This window comes from Garra rufa, chromosome 1, assembly GCF_049309525.1.
Source record: "Garra rufa chromosome 1, GarRuf1.0, whole genome shotgun sequence".
Classification (NCBI taxonomy): Eukaryota; Metazoa; Chordata; class Actinopteri; order Cypriniformes; family Cyprinidae; genus Garra; species Garra rufa.
Window position 1 is genome coordinate 68,757,856 of NC_133361.1, and position 13,599 is coordinate 68,771,454.

The 13,599-nt window shown below is 40.8% G+C and overlaps 1 long non-coding RNA gene across 1 annotated transcript; it reads left to right on the plus strand.

The window, feature by feature from the left end:
- The first annotated feature begins 2,220 nt into the window (after window positions 1-2,220).
- Window positions 2,221-13,541, plus strand: LOC141325770 (uncharacterized). Its single transcript, XR_012353842.1, has 7 exons — window positions 2,221-2,273; window positions 3,731-3,779; window positions 3,863-4,236; window positions 4,687-4,756; window positions 12,357-12,615; window positions 12,782-12,873; window positions 13,081-13,541. It is a non-coding gene; the product is annotated as an uncharacterized lncRNA (long non-coding RNA).
- The last annotated feature ends 58 nt before the right edge of the window (window positions 13,542-13,599 follow it).

Here is a 13,599-nt window from a genome sequence, read left to right on the forward strand (position 1 = left end):
GTTCCAGAATTCTCTAGAGGTGAGTAACAGTTGGCTGTTTTTCTAATTGCTGCCTTTAAACGAATTTTAATTAATAAAGTATGTTGCCTGAGTAGTGAAGATAATTGTTGTTTGAAGTTTGTGTGCACATTGCTGAATCTTAGCGCAATATTGCTTGAGCTAGTATGCTGTTTTAAGGTATTTTAGCATAGATTAGTCTAAAGCCGCTGGAGCTCGACGGTGTAATGTTAACTGTTAACGTTATATATTTTGATTCTCCTTGAATGTACTTTTAGGACAGCATTAATTCATAATATAAACCGTCTATTTAAGAAATACTATTTTTGATGTGGCTGTGAGGCATTAGAATTCCGTGAGGCCTGATTAATGCTGCGTGTTGGGTGTTATTAACTTGTTAAGTTTTCTGCTGTTCTATAAACGTCAATATAGTGGTTTTTCACTGATCGAAGATGTAATATTTAGACAAAGCTCTGAAACTACACGCTGACCGCCGTGTCTGACAGGCTAATGCTGGTTAATCGGGTCAGATTCTCACACGGAGGCTTTGTGATGGCGATATTAACAGGGCTTAATGTTACGTTATGCGTTTCATCTCGGTCGCGAGTCCGGGCCGCTGGCGCTTCGAGCAAAAATGAGCGCGAAATCTCTTGATTTTTGGCCACAGAAAATATTGTTTATTCAGAGTAGATGCAATGTCAGCTACTTATTTATGTACTAGAATTTATAATCGCAATATAATTAATATACTGTATAATGTTTATTTTCCATGGCTTTAAGTCAGCAGTTTGAAGGGAGAACTGTAAGTTTGAACGATGGACGATTTGTGCTAACAACTTATTTATTTGAATGATGAATGCTTTAGGGATGAGAGGGGCTGTCAAGAGTTTAAAGCATAATTCTGATCTTCTCATGTGCACTGATACAAAAGGAAGAGCAAGCTGAATCTGTATTTTGTTTGTTGTTATTCATACACCATAGCTGCATTCATTTGATGATAAATACTGTTAAATAGTGATATTGTAACATTTCATTACAATGTGAACATAATTTATCCTATATAAATTAGAAATCAGAAATAAATTATATAAGTTAATGTAGTAATTATTATGAAGAAACATTTCTCAGTGTTGAAACATGCTACTGCTTAATATTGTGTGAAAAATTCTACTGTGATTCATAGTATAGTTTTGTGATTAACTGATGCATTTTTAATAGTATTCTTTAAATACAAATTTAAAGAAATGTTTTTAAGAGTTAAAGTACAATATTTTATGCAGCATTGTTAATGAATGTTACATGTGATCAATTTGATTTATGGCTGCTGAATAAAGGCATCTAAAAAAAGTTACTGAACCCAAAGTTAATAGGTAAATCAGTTTCACAAATATATGAAGATGCACAACTGCCAGATGATAATTCAGTTTGCCATTACCAAAATAAATTACATTTAAAAATATAATAAAATAGAAAGTAAATTTAAGTTGTATCAGTAATTCACAATATTAATTAATTGATTAAGGGTCCTGTCCAAACTGTTGCTATAAAAATAGAACATTTCCTTGAATATCATTAGATTTTTAAAAAAAATAAGATTTGTACTCATTTAAATTACTAAAGTAGTCAAACCTGTTCATTAGAAGTGGTGTCCCAATACTAATAATTTTGACATAGACAGCGTATTCAATGTTTATAATTAGTATAAAATTAGTTTTTTTTTTTCTGGTTTAAGTCATAAGAGGTAGGCTATACTGAAAGACCTGTTTTGTTGTTGTTAACTGTCCCATTTTGTGTGCTGCCAAACATAAATTTATTTTTCTTTGTTTAGACTGATCATTGAGCTTCATCTCCTGAGCAATTCTTGAGGTTAGTTGCATTATTTGGTTGTAGTACATTAAAAGGTGCACTATGCAGGATGAGGAAAATGTGAAATCTTGAATTTTAATCAGAGAAAATGTGGAACTGATTGTTGTTTTAAAGAAGCTAAATGGAAAACTTCACAGTAGTTGCAGTTGTAATGTATGAGGTCAACAGATTTTAACAAGTAATGCCTGACATTTCAATTTTCTTTTCATATTTCAGCATTACGAGCACTACAAATCTCCACTGCACGTTTTCAGGTATGTTTTTTGATATGGCTAAAATATGAACGTGACAAATGAGAAAGTAGATAGTAGTTTATGGGGTTACCTGATTTTAAAATGTTATGTCTGATATTTTTTATTTTCAGATTACAGCATTACGAGCACTACAAACTGCCCACTACACACTATCTGGTAAGTTTTTTTTAATATGGCTTAAATATGAACATGTGACACAACACTATTAAAGGGTTAGTTCACCCAAAAATGAACTAATTATTAATCCTCATGTTGTGCCAAACCCAGAAAACCTTATTTGATCTTCAGAACACAAATTAAGATATTTTTGAGGAAATCCAAGAGCTCCCTGAGCAAGGGTACTACCATATTTAAGGCCCAGAAAGGTACCAGGAACATTGATTAAAAAAATATTTACACGCAAAAAGTATTCATGTAGGTTCATAAAATTATGATTGAACAACTAATGTCATAAGGGCTATTTTGTTGGTACCTTTCTGGGCCTTGAACATGGTAGTACTCTTGGATTTAATCAAAAAAAAGTGGTGACACTTTCTATGAAGCCCCTATTTACAATACATTATGAGGGTATTTCTAAGGTTAGGCTAGGTAGAAGGTTCTTGTACTTGCAAAGTTACTTATAATATAACAGTTTGTCTTTTGGGGAAACATCAATTTAGTGTTAGCATATATTTAGCATACTACTACTAATAATTACTGTTAGCTGACATGGAGTTGTAGAGTTACTGATCAGAAGCTGTCTAAAGGGTACAATCAAAATAATCAAACTGATAATACAAATGTGTCATATTGCACATTCATCTGATCTGATGCCTGACATTAGGGTTCTTTGGGAAATATTATTAATATTACTTATAAGTGGTGTTTGTATGCTTTAAGTAAATGGCAAGTTATAATGCGTTATAATTATGAGGAAGTAATCATACTCTTAAAAGCTATAACCACAAGTAAAAATTATAATACATTAAAACTGTTTTTATAAATACTCATGAAATGATACAAGTTTTTTTTTATAATGCATTATGCATTCATTATAGTGCCTTAAGAATATCCTTATAATGTATTATAAATACAGGCTTCATAGAAAGTGTTAACAAAATATCTTAATTTGTGACAAAAAAAGGTCTGGCACAACATGAGGGTGAGTAATTAATGACAACATTTTCATTTTTGGGTAAACTAACCCCTAAAATTCTGAGAAATTGACTGGGGAATATTGTATGCCCCAAGATTTTCCTTGCTTGTAATTTTTCACATATAGTCAATGAGAGAGTGATGATGTGATATTAATTTGGTGGGGAAACCATTCATTTTAACTTACTGTACAACCAATCAGACATAAATATGCTTTCTGCCTGTCAATTATTTTATATTTTCCGTATTGTTTGTCAGTTAAGGTTAAAAGTTTGCTACTTTTTTTTTTTTTTTTGTATTTTACAACTCTGAGGAACGTTTTTGGCCCATCACTTACAATAGCTTTAGGTTTTGGTTTATAATTAATTTATATTGAAAATCTTTCATAGATGCCTTTATCTATTAAGATCGAATTTCACACAGAAAAATATTTATATTTAACTGTTTTTTTTTTTCTTTCTTTTTTGTCTGTTTTTCAGAGCATCTATTCAGAGCACGACCTGCATTTTCTCTGCAGCTGAACACTTGGTTAGTGTGCAATTTGCTTAAATGTTGTTCTGCCTTTTTCTTTTCAATATGATTACCATTAAAGCCTAATATGTCTTTTCCAGGTTTTGGATCTTCTCCAAGCAGCAGTTCATCTGTATTGCTTGTCCCACCCCCCAACCTTCACTCTAAAAAAAAAAAAAAAAAGTTAATTCATTTTAGTACTAAGTTCACGATTTAAGTTCTAATACTACAGTTTATTTTAGTACTAGGTTAATAATTTCTTTTATCTGCTACTGTTCTTTTCTTTGGAAAAAAGTTTGTTCCTATTAATACTAGTACATTCATAGTTTTGTTTTATCTGCTACTTTAAAAAAAAAAAAAAATAAATTAGTTATATTAGCTGTATTTGTAAGTTGTTCTTTTTCTTGTCAATTAACTAACTTTTTTTTTTTTCTTGAGTATACTTTGCAGGTGTTTCAGCATTGCATTGCGTGAAGTAAGTGCCTATTATTTGAAAATATTTGGTATAAAATGCACTGTAGCATTTGTTTGGACTGTAGCATTAAAACCATTTCGCAGTCATTTTTAATAAGAGATCTGTTCAAACTCATAATGAAGCAAAGGTGACAGTTGTTTGCTAAACGCTTATTTAAGGGATGTGAAATCAGCTACGTATTGATATTACTATTATTATTGAAAACCAAGCAGAACAGGTAATTAAGACTTTGCTTTGTTTATATACATGCAGCATGTGATGGTGTTTTCAGAACATCTTTACAGAGAGAGCATTGCATTCACACAATTCCTGTCTCTTCATATGCTATAGAAATTGGAGAATTCCCAACTCTTACTAGCCAAGTTATTTCTCTCTAATTAATGGTTTGTTCAGATTTGTCACATGTTGTCATGTTTATTTTCTCATATTTCGTCTTTTGTTCTTTTAAAGGATGCCTCGAAAAGGAAGGAGATCTCAGGCTCAGAAAGTTCGTTGGACGAAGGTAGACCTGGCAGGACAGGCAAGTGACAGTAAAGGTGTTGCTCAGTATTCTGACAGACAGGCAGATGGTGGCAACAACATGCCTAGAATTTTATCTGTGCGGGCATCTCATTGCCAGAGTGATACAAGGTATGATGTTTTCTCAAGAAATCATCAATGCACATGTGTAGCTCTGACATTCCTTGCGTATCACAGTGAGGGAACTGTGTTCAAACAGCCTGATCTTGACAGAGTGCTAGAGGAGGGTGATGCATTATATGTTGGCATTAAAATGCAACTTATTGCTGACGAAAGATTCGAACAGGATCATCTAAGCATGGATGAAGTACCTGTGAGCATCACAACTTCTAACCACACCTACAATGTCCAAAAGTCAGCAGTGTTGAGGGGATACTTGAGAGCCAGAGGACTCCCTGATATGGAAGGCTGGTGGATTCCTCTTAAAGAAAGACTTCAGTGTCTCTCAACAGATGTCAGCCATGCACTTCTTATTGTTTCTCCTGAGTGTATTGCTGTATTTAGAGACAGATCTGGAAGATATGGATATTTCGATTCACATTCCAGAACCGTTGAAGGTTTGCCACATCCTACTGGTGACGGAACTGCAGTTATGCTTACTTTCACCAATTTGAATTACATGATTCACAGAATACTCCAGATTTTTCTGAGTCGTGGTGATCAAGCTGGCTATGAATTCATGCCCGTTTCATTTGAAATGGAGCAACAGAGAGAGTCAGAGAGAGCAACATCATCTTCAGCTTTACTCTCACAAGTAACATCATCTCTGCACGAGCCACAAAGAAATGCTGAAGTCAAAATCCCTGAAAATCTTGTTTTTGCACAAGACAAAAACCAAGGCGTTACAAATGTCATCAAAACAAGCAAGCAGCGGAGAAGAAAAGAAATGCGTAAGATGGCCAATTTGTGTGCAGGAACTGAGGACACAACTCCATATTTTGCAATTCGACAACAAAAAAGAAGGGAATATGAGAAAGCTAAGTATGCCACCAATTTGCAGTTTCGAAAGAAGAAAATGCATGTCGCCAAGAAGTGTAATCAAGATCTTTTTGTCAAAAACAAAAAGAGGGACTACTTTGTCAGGAGGTACCACACTGATGCTTTTTTCCAGAAGAATAAGAAGGACTACATGCTCAGGAGGTACCGTACTGATGCTGTTTTCCAAAGGAAAATGAAGGCGTACATGGTTGGGAGGTACCACACCGATGCTCCTTTTCAGAAGAAAATGAAGGACTACATGGTCGGGAGGTACCACACCGATGCTCCTTTCCAGAAGAAAATGAAGGACTACATGGTCAGGAGGTACCACACTGATGCTTCTTTCCAGAAGAAAATGAAGGACTACATGGTCAGGAGGTACCACACTGATGCTCCTTTCCAGAAGAAAATGAAGGACTACATGGCCAGAAGATACACAAGTGATGCAGAATTTAGGTCACATCACAATGTACTTTGTACTCTCCAGAAGAAACAGAGGTGTCTCGCTGATGCTGGATTCCACATTCTTCACAAGCTGAGATGTGCTTTAAAGATCAAAAGAAAGTACAAGCCATACCTTCGTTCAAGCCAGGATACAGCCAATTCTGACGCAACAACCCAGGCTGTGTCCAACAGCTTGGTGCAAAAGGCCATATCTGCATTTCGGTGTCAAGTTGCGCATGGTCCAACGTACGTCTGCACAGTGTGTCACAGGACTCTTTTTCCGAATCAAGTCAAGGTGTGTAACAGAACACGATACGTCAAGAATGTTCTTGTTGCAGCCTGTTGCTTAACCGGAAAATACATTCATGCTTGTGACAGTGCCTGCACAGTTCCTTGTGCAGTTCCAGAAGAGAGGAGACAGGAATGGATCTGCCACACTTGTGACACTCATCTGAAGAGAGGATCTATGCCCTCTATTGCAGTGGCAAACAAACTCGAATTGCCTCCCATCCCTGCAGAACTACTCGAACTGAACGTGCTTGAGCGACAGCTCATTGCCAGAATCGTTCCCTTTGCAAAAATAGTTGCATTGCCCAAAGGACAGCAAAGAGCAGTTCATGGTGCTGTTGTGTGTGTTCCCTCTGAGGTGGAGCAAACAGTCAACTGTCTGCCACGGCCTAGTAGTGAGTCCCAGCTTCTACAGGTAAAGCTGAAAAGGCACATCAAGTTCAAAGGGTACCAACACTTCCATACGGTGAATATGCACAATGTGCTAGCCGCTTTAAGGAAACTGAAAGCTACGCATTCAGAGTACAGGGACATCGTGATAAGTGAAGCTGCCACATTTGAACTTGTCCCTGATGATGAGCTGGATGACACAGCGGAGAAACAGGAAGTTGTTGCCTCTGAACAGGATGACCAGAACGTCAGCACTGAGGAAAAGGATGAACTCAGGCCTGGACTCACTCTGGACACATGCATGCAGCCGCTTGACATTGGACAGGACTTGCTGTCGTACGGCGAGGGAATTTTCAGCATTGCGCCTGCTCAAGGGAAAAAGCCAGTCGGATTTTTCCGGATTCCAAAGTTGGAAGCCATGTCTTTCCCTGTCCAGTTTTGCACTGGACAGAACACAATTGATGAGGCGCGACAAGTTGCATTGTCACCGAGCATGTACTTCAATGCTAGACTGTTCTGCGTGGATACTCGTTTCGCCAAAGACCAGAGTTATCTCTTCTTTGCACAGTTTGTCACTGAAACGCACATGGCTAGAAACAGCATGTCTATCCAGTTGCGAAAAGGCAAACCCGTTACGAGAGATGGACGTAGGATCTCCAACAAGCTTCTTCAGGATGATCGTGAGGTTGAAAGGCTGGTCCACAGCCGTGACGCCACAAGGTTCATGCAACCCTTGAGGGGCACTCCATCTTACTGGGAGAAAACGTTGAGAGATCTACAGGCCATGATCCGGCAGTTGGGGACTCCAACTTTTTTTTGCACTTTTAGTGCAGCCGAAATGCGATGGCCGGAAGTGATAACGGCAATCAAGGCTCAGCAAGGTGAAGAGGTTGACTTTTCTGAGCTTGACTGGACGACGAAATGTGAAATCCTTCGAAGCAACCCCGTCACCGTCATGCGGATGTTTGAGAAACGAGTGGATGCGTTAATGACTCATCTGCTTTTGTCACCTGCTCAACCCATCGGTGAAGTCGAGGATTACTTTTATCGAGTCGAGTTTCAAGCCAGAGGAAGCCCTCATATTCATCTGCTGGCCTGGGTGAAGGGGGCGCCAGAGTTCGAAAATGAGTCTGATAAAGAAGTGTGTGACTTCATTGACCGTTACGTTACCTGCCAGTTGCCCGACCCTACCACCGATCCTGAGCTTCATAAAATCATATCTGAAGTTCAACTTCACAGCAGGAAGCACTCCAAGTCTTGCAAGAAAGGAAACCTGTTGTGTAGGTATGGGTTCCCTAAACTCCCCGTCTCTGAGACCACCATCACCCGTCCACGACCACCGCGTCCTGAGGAAGACGAGGACGAAGACCCAAACCGCCCAGATGGAAAGAAGGCAAGACAGGAAGCTGTCCGAAAAGTGATAAACGACGCAAGGAAGAAACTCAAGCCTGTGTGGGATTTGTTAAATGATCCCCAGGCCTCCTTTGACAGCTTGTCAGACCTGCTGGCCAAATGTAATCTGTCCATGAAGGATTACAATGGTTACGTTGAGGCATTGACCACTTCAAGTGTGATTTTGCTGAAGCGTGATCCAAAGGAGGCTTGGGTGAATGGATACAACCCAGATCTGCTGAGGGCATGGAACGCCAACATGGACATTCAGTTTGTTCTGGACTCTTACAGCTGTATCATGTACATGCTGTCTTACATTTCCAAGCCAGAGCACGAAATGAATGATTTCCTGAAGAGCGTCATCAAGGGTGTTCGCGAAAGCAACGTGAACGAAGAGGACGAAATGAAGAACATAATGCAGGCCTACTCCAAACACAGGCAGGTGAGCGCTCAGGAGTCTGTGGCAAGAACATGCAGCTTACCAATGAAGAAGTGTTCGCGAAACGTTGTGTTTATACCGACGGATGACGACGCCCTGAAGATGAGTTTGCCCCTTAGTGCCCTGCACAACAAAGATCCTGATTCAGAGGATGTCTGGATGTCAGGTATGATAGACAAATACAGAGCAAGGCCTCAAACACTGGAGTTCGAGATGATGTGTCTGGCGGACTTCGTCTCCAATTACCGTGTTGTGTATGGTCGGCAAACTCAAGGAAAGAATGTCCTCCGACTGCTCAACGGTATGGGCTTCATTCAGAAGAGGACTGTTGGTAAGGCTGCGATCATCAGGTATGCTCGGTTTTCGGAGGAGAAGCAACCGGAAAAGCATTACGGAAGACTGGTGAAACTTTATGTGCCACATCGCTTCAACGAACAGCTGAAACCCCAGCGATATCCAACTTATCAGGAGTTTTACAAAGGTGCGTTTGTTGAACTCCCGGCACACCCCGGGCTCCTGATGCCTGTCTGCGCCATAGTCAAAGCACACCAGGATAACTATGAAAAACACAGCAAAGAGGTGGATCAAGCATTCGAACAGCTGCAGCGGGAAGGACCACCTGAGAATGCTTGGACCGCCTTTGCGCCTGAAGTTGACGTAGATCGCCTGGAGTGCATAGCGGAACGAGAAGACGTCGATCCAGAAGAAGATGAACAAGAGGATGTCCCGGAATACCAGATTCTTCGTGGAGATGGAGACGGAGTCGTACCACAGATAGAGGCACCACAGATGACTGCTGAATTTGTCAGGAGGATGTTCAGGAGTCTAAACGAGACGCAGGCAGCCATTTTTTACGCTGTCCGCCAGTGGTGTCAGAAGCGTGTGTGGGGTCACAATCCAGAGCAGTTTTTTTACTTTTTGTCAGGCGGTGCTGGCTGTGGGAAGTCACACGTCATCAAGTGCGTACACGCGGAGGCAACCAAGATTCTGCGACAACTCCCTCGACTCCGGGAAGAAGGGGATCTCTCAGTGCCTACGGTGCTGTTGTCTGCGTTTACTGGAACGGCAGCATTCAACATCTCCGGTAAAACGCTGCATTCCCTTTTAAAGCTGCCACGGAGTCTGAAGCCACCATACCAGGGACTTGGAAACTCCCTTGATGAAGTGAGAGCAGGTTTACGCGACGTGGAGATCCTTATCATCGACGAGGTATCCATGATCTCAAAGGACATGTTCGCTTACATCAACTGGAGATTTCAGCAGATCAAAGGCAGCAAGAAGCCTTTTGGAGGGATCTCTTGTCTCGCTGTAGGGGATTATTATCAGCTGCCCCCGACAGGAAAAGCCAAACCGCTGTGCGTGTTTGAAGAGGATGTGCTGGACTTCTGGAAGGACAATTTTCAAATTGTCACCCTGACAGAGATCATGCGCCAGAAAGAAGACCTTGCTTTCGCTCAGCTGTTGAACAGACTGCGAGCAAAGCCGAAGGCCGAACCTCTCAGGGAAGACGATAGAGCTTTGTTACTCCAAGCTGTGAAAAATTCAGAAGACTGTCCGCGTGAAGCTCTGCACATATTCGCCACCAACAAAGAAGTCCTCAAGTTCAATACAGAGACTGTGCAGGCCCTTTACACTGACATCATAACAATTGATGCCGAAGACTACAGGAAAGACCCCACAACAGGAGGGATGAAGAGACTACGCAAACCCGCCACTGGAAAAAAGGACAACTTACTTGACACCATAGAAGTTGCCGTGGGAGTTCGTGTGATGGTGACCAGGAATCTGGACGTGGAAGACGGAATCGTCAATGGATGTTTTGGCAGGATTGCAAACATCGTCACCAAACAGAAGGATGGAATCGCCACAGTGGAGATGCTAGGCCTTCAACTCGACAATCCAAACGCCGGTCAGAAACATAGAAAAAAATTTGGAGGTGAAGAAGACGTCTTTGTCTACATCGAGAGATCCGAAGAGACTCTGAGGAAAGGAGCGGTTCGTCGTCAGTTTCCCATCAAGTTAGCTTACGCCTGCACAGCCCACAAAGTTCAAGGCATGACAATGCAGTCTGCAGTAGTGTCCTTGAAGAAGATTTTTGAGCCAGGAATGGCCTACGTTGCCCTTAGCAGAACCACTTCCCTACGTGGTTTACACATCACAGACTTCGACGAGAAGAAGATATATGCAAATCCAGAAATCACAGCCTCTTTGCAGGCCATGAGGACAGCACCAGTCGAAGAAATTATGCCACTTCTGCGGCACGTTAGGGAGAACAGGCAGGAACATACCCTCACCATCATTCACCACAACACAGAAGGACTTGGACCCCACATCGAGGACATCAGATTGCATCATGAGCTGCGTCACGCGGATATTCTCTGTCTGACGGAAACACACCTGTCCGGATCGTCTACTTCATCGGATCTCCAATTGGACGGATATAACCTATTTACCCGCAACAGACACGTCTCCTACTCGACGCATGAAGACATTGGGAAGAAGAACGGAGGTGGAGTCGCAATATATTGCAAGGAGCACATTCCAGCTCAGCCCCGGCAATATATACAAAATGTGACCGATCTGGAGTTCGTTGTCATCAAATTAGATTCGCCAATAAAGGCAGCCATCGTAGCTGTGTATAGGCCGCCACAGTACAACGTTGGTGATTTTTTGACGAACCTGAAGGGTATACTGGATTATCTTGACCTCGCACACAACGATCTTGTCATCATCTGTGGAGACTTTAATGAGGACCTCCTGCACACTGGGAAAAAACCTATTCTGGAGTTGTTTAAAGCTCGAGGGTACACTCAACTGATTAAAACAGCGACGACGGATAAACACACACTACTCGATCATATCTTCATTTCGAATCCGGACCTCTGCCTTCAGTCGGGTGTTATACAGAGCTACCACAGTTACCACAATCCTGTGTACTGTGTTTTGCGTTTGACATAGGTGGTTTTGTTGTGGTTGTCATTGGAAATTTTTTGCAGTGTAATGCCAACGGGTTGGCTTGCATGGTTGTGTTTGTGTTATGCCATACAGAACCGTTGGGACCAAGCATGCATTAACGGTGCGGGTTGGGCTTTCCGACAGCCTTAGCCAACGGGTTGGCGTGTATGGTTGAGTTTTGGTGTTAGGCCATACGGAACCGTGGCACTGTGCATTCATTAACGGTGCCAGTGGGCTCAGAACAGCCTTAGCCAACGGGTTGGCGTGTATGGTTGAGTTTTGGTGTTAGGCCATACGGAACCGTGGCACTGTGCATTCATTAACGGTGCCAGTGGGCTCAGAACAGCCTTAGCCAACGGGTTGGCTCGTATGGTCGAATTGTGGTGAGACGTATGGTCGTCTTGAGGTTTTGTGGCGCAGAGGTACCAGGATAGAAGAGCAGCAGCCTACAGCAGCAGGAAGGACGAAGATAGAAGTAGACTGGCAGCTTCAGGGAGGACACTGGCAGCAGCACCAGCGATAGACAGGATACAGTGAGCTCCAGGGAAGCAGTAAGTGAGTAACAGCACTAACATGGAGATAGCAAGGTAAAGGGGGAGGTAGTAAGACAATATTAAATTAGAAGTTTTTACTTGAATTTGTTGGACAATCTGTACTAAATGTATTATATGCAGTTCACTGTTATTCTGTCATTAATATGTGCCCTTCTGTAAAGTTGCAGGAAGAGACAATAGCAGTCCTGTCCAAGACTGGATGCTACTCTGCAATATACCATCCAAAGCTAAGTGTTTAAACATTTTGATTCAATCACTGTACTACTGCACATCATAACCACATTTGTAGGAAAATGTTAATCCTAATCTCATTTTGATGTTGATGTTTTCCAGCAGTTGTGCAGTTGAAGTCAGAATGCCTGAGAAGATCGAGTGTGCTACAAGACTAATGATGACAGCATCTGAATACCGGCATCTGTGGTAAGCATAAGATTAGAATTGGTTTAGAAGTTTGGAAGATTGTTTTGTGACTAAATAAAAACAAGTTGTGTCTTTCTGTAGAGTTAAGTTGTGAATTTACTTTTATTTACTAGTTTATTAGTATTTGTGAATGATAATGATCCCATTATTCATTTATTATTTACAGGATGGGACCAGTAGTTGATGGCACTGAAGACCAGAGCAAGGCCAATGCTGAAGACAGAAGAAGCAGAGAAATAAGCATACTAAAGCACTGATGTAAGTTCATAAATACTTCTAGTGAAATCTAGTGTTTCAATCCATTTTATTATACACTGAGCTTAGAATTTTAAAGTGTAAACGGTTCTCCTGCAACACAAATCACAACTGTCTTTCAAACTTTGTTTTTCATAAGTCTTGATGAGTCAAAACAATTCAAATGAATTTACTAACGGTATCACATCTGTAATAATTCCTCTACCACAGGACATCCAGCCTGCAAGACGAGTCGGGTCCAGTGGCTAGATGGCGGGCGATCCTTCATCTAATAATCCGAAGACCAGTTAATCTTAATATGTTTAGAAATTATTTGACCATACAACATAATTGGTTAAATTTCTAAATATATTAATATTCCATATATTAGGTTAAATTAATGTGTTTTTGCAATGTCTGCGCCATGCCAGAAGAGGATGGGTTTCCCCCTTTGTTGAGTCGGGTTCCTCTCAAGGTTTTTACCTCCTGACTTTATGGAGTTTTTTCCTTGCCACTGTCGCCATTGGCTTGCTCACTGGGGGTGTTGTGCCAGATTCTGTCCGTCTCTCGGGTCCTTTCCAACCAGGGTTTCCAAAACGGGTTTTTGAGTTGATTAAAATCGTGTAAATACTTAATTAATATTAAAATAAATATGTTGGACTGCACAATTATTCAAAGTTAAAAATAAACCATGTTATGGCGATAATCAAAACTAAGACAGCTTAATTTAATTTAAATTCATTAAAACAC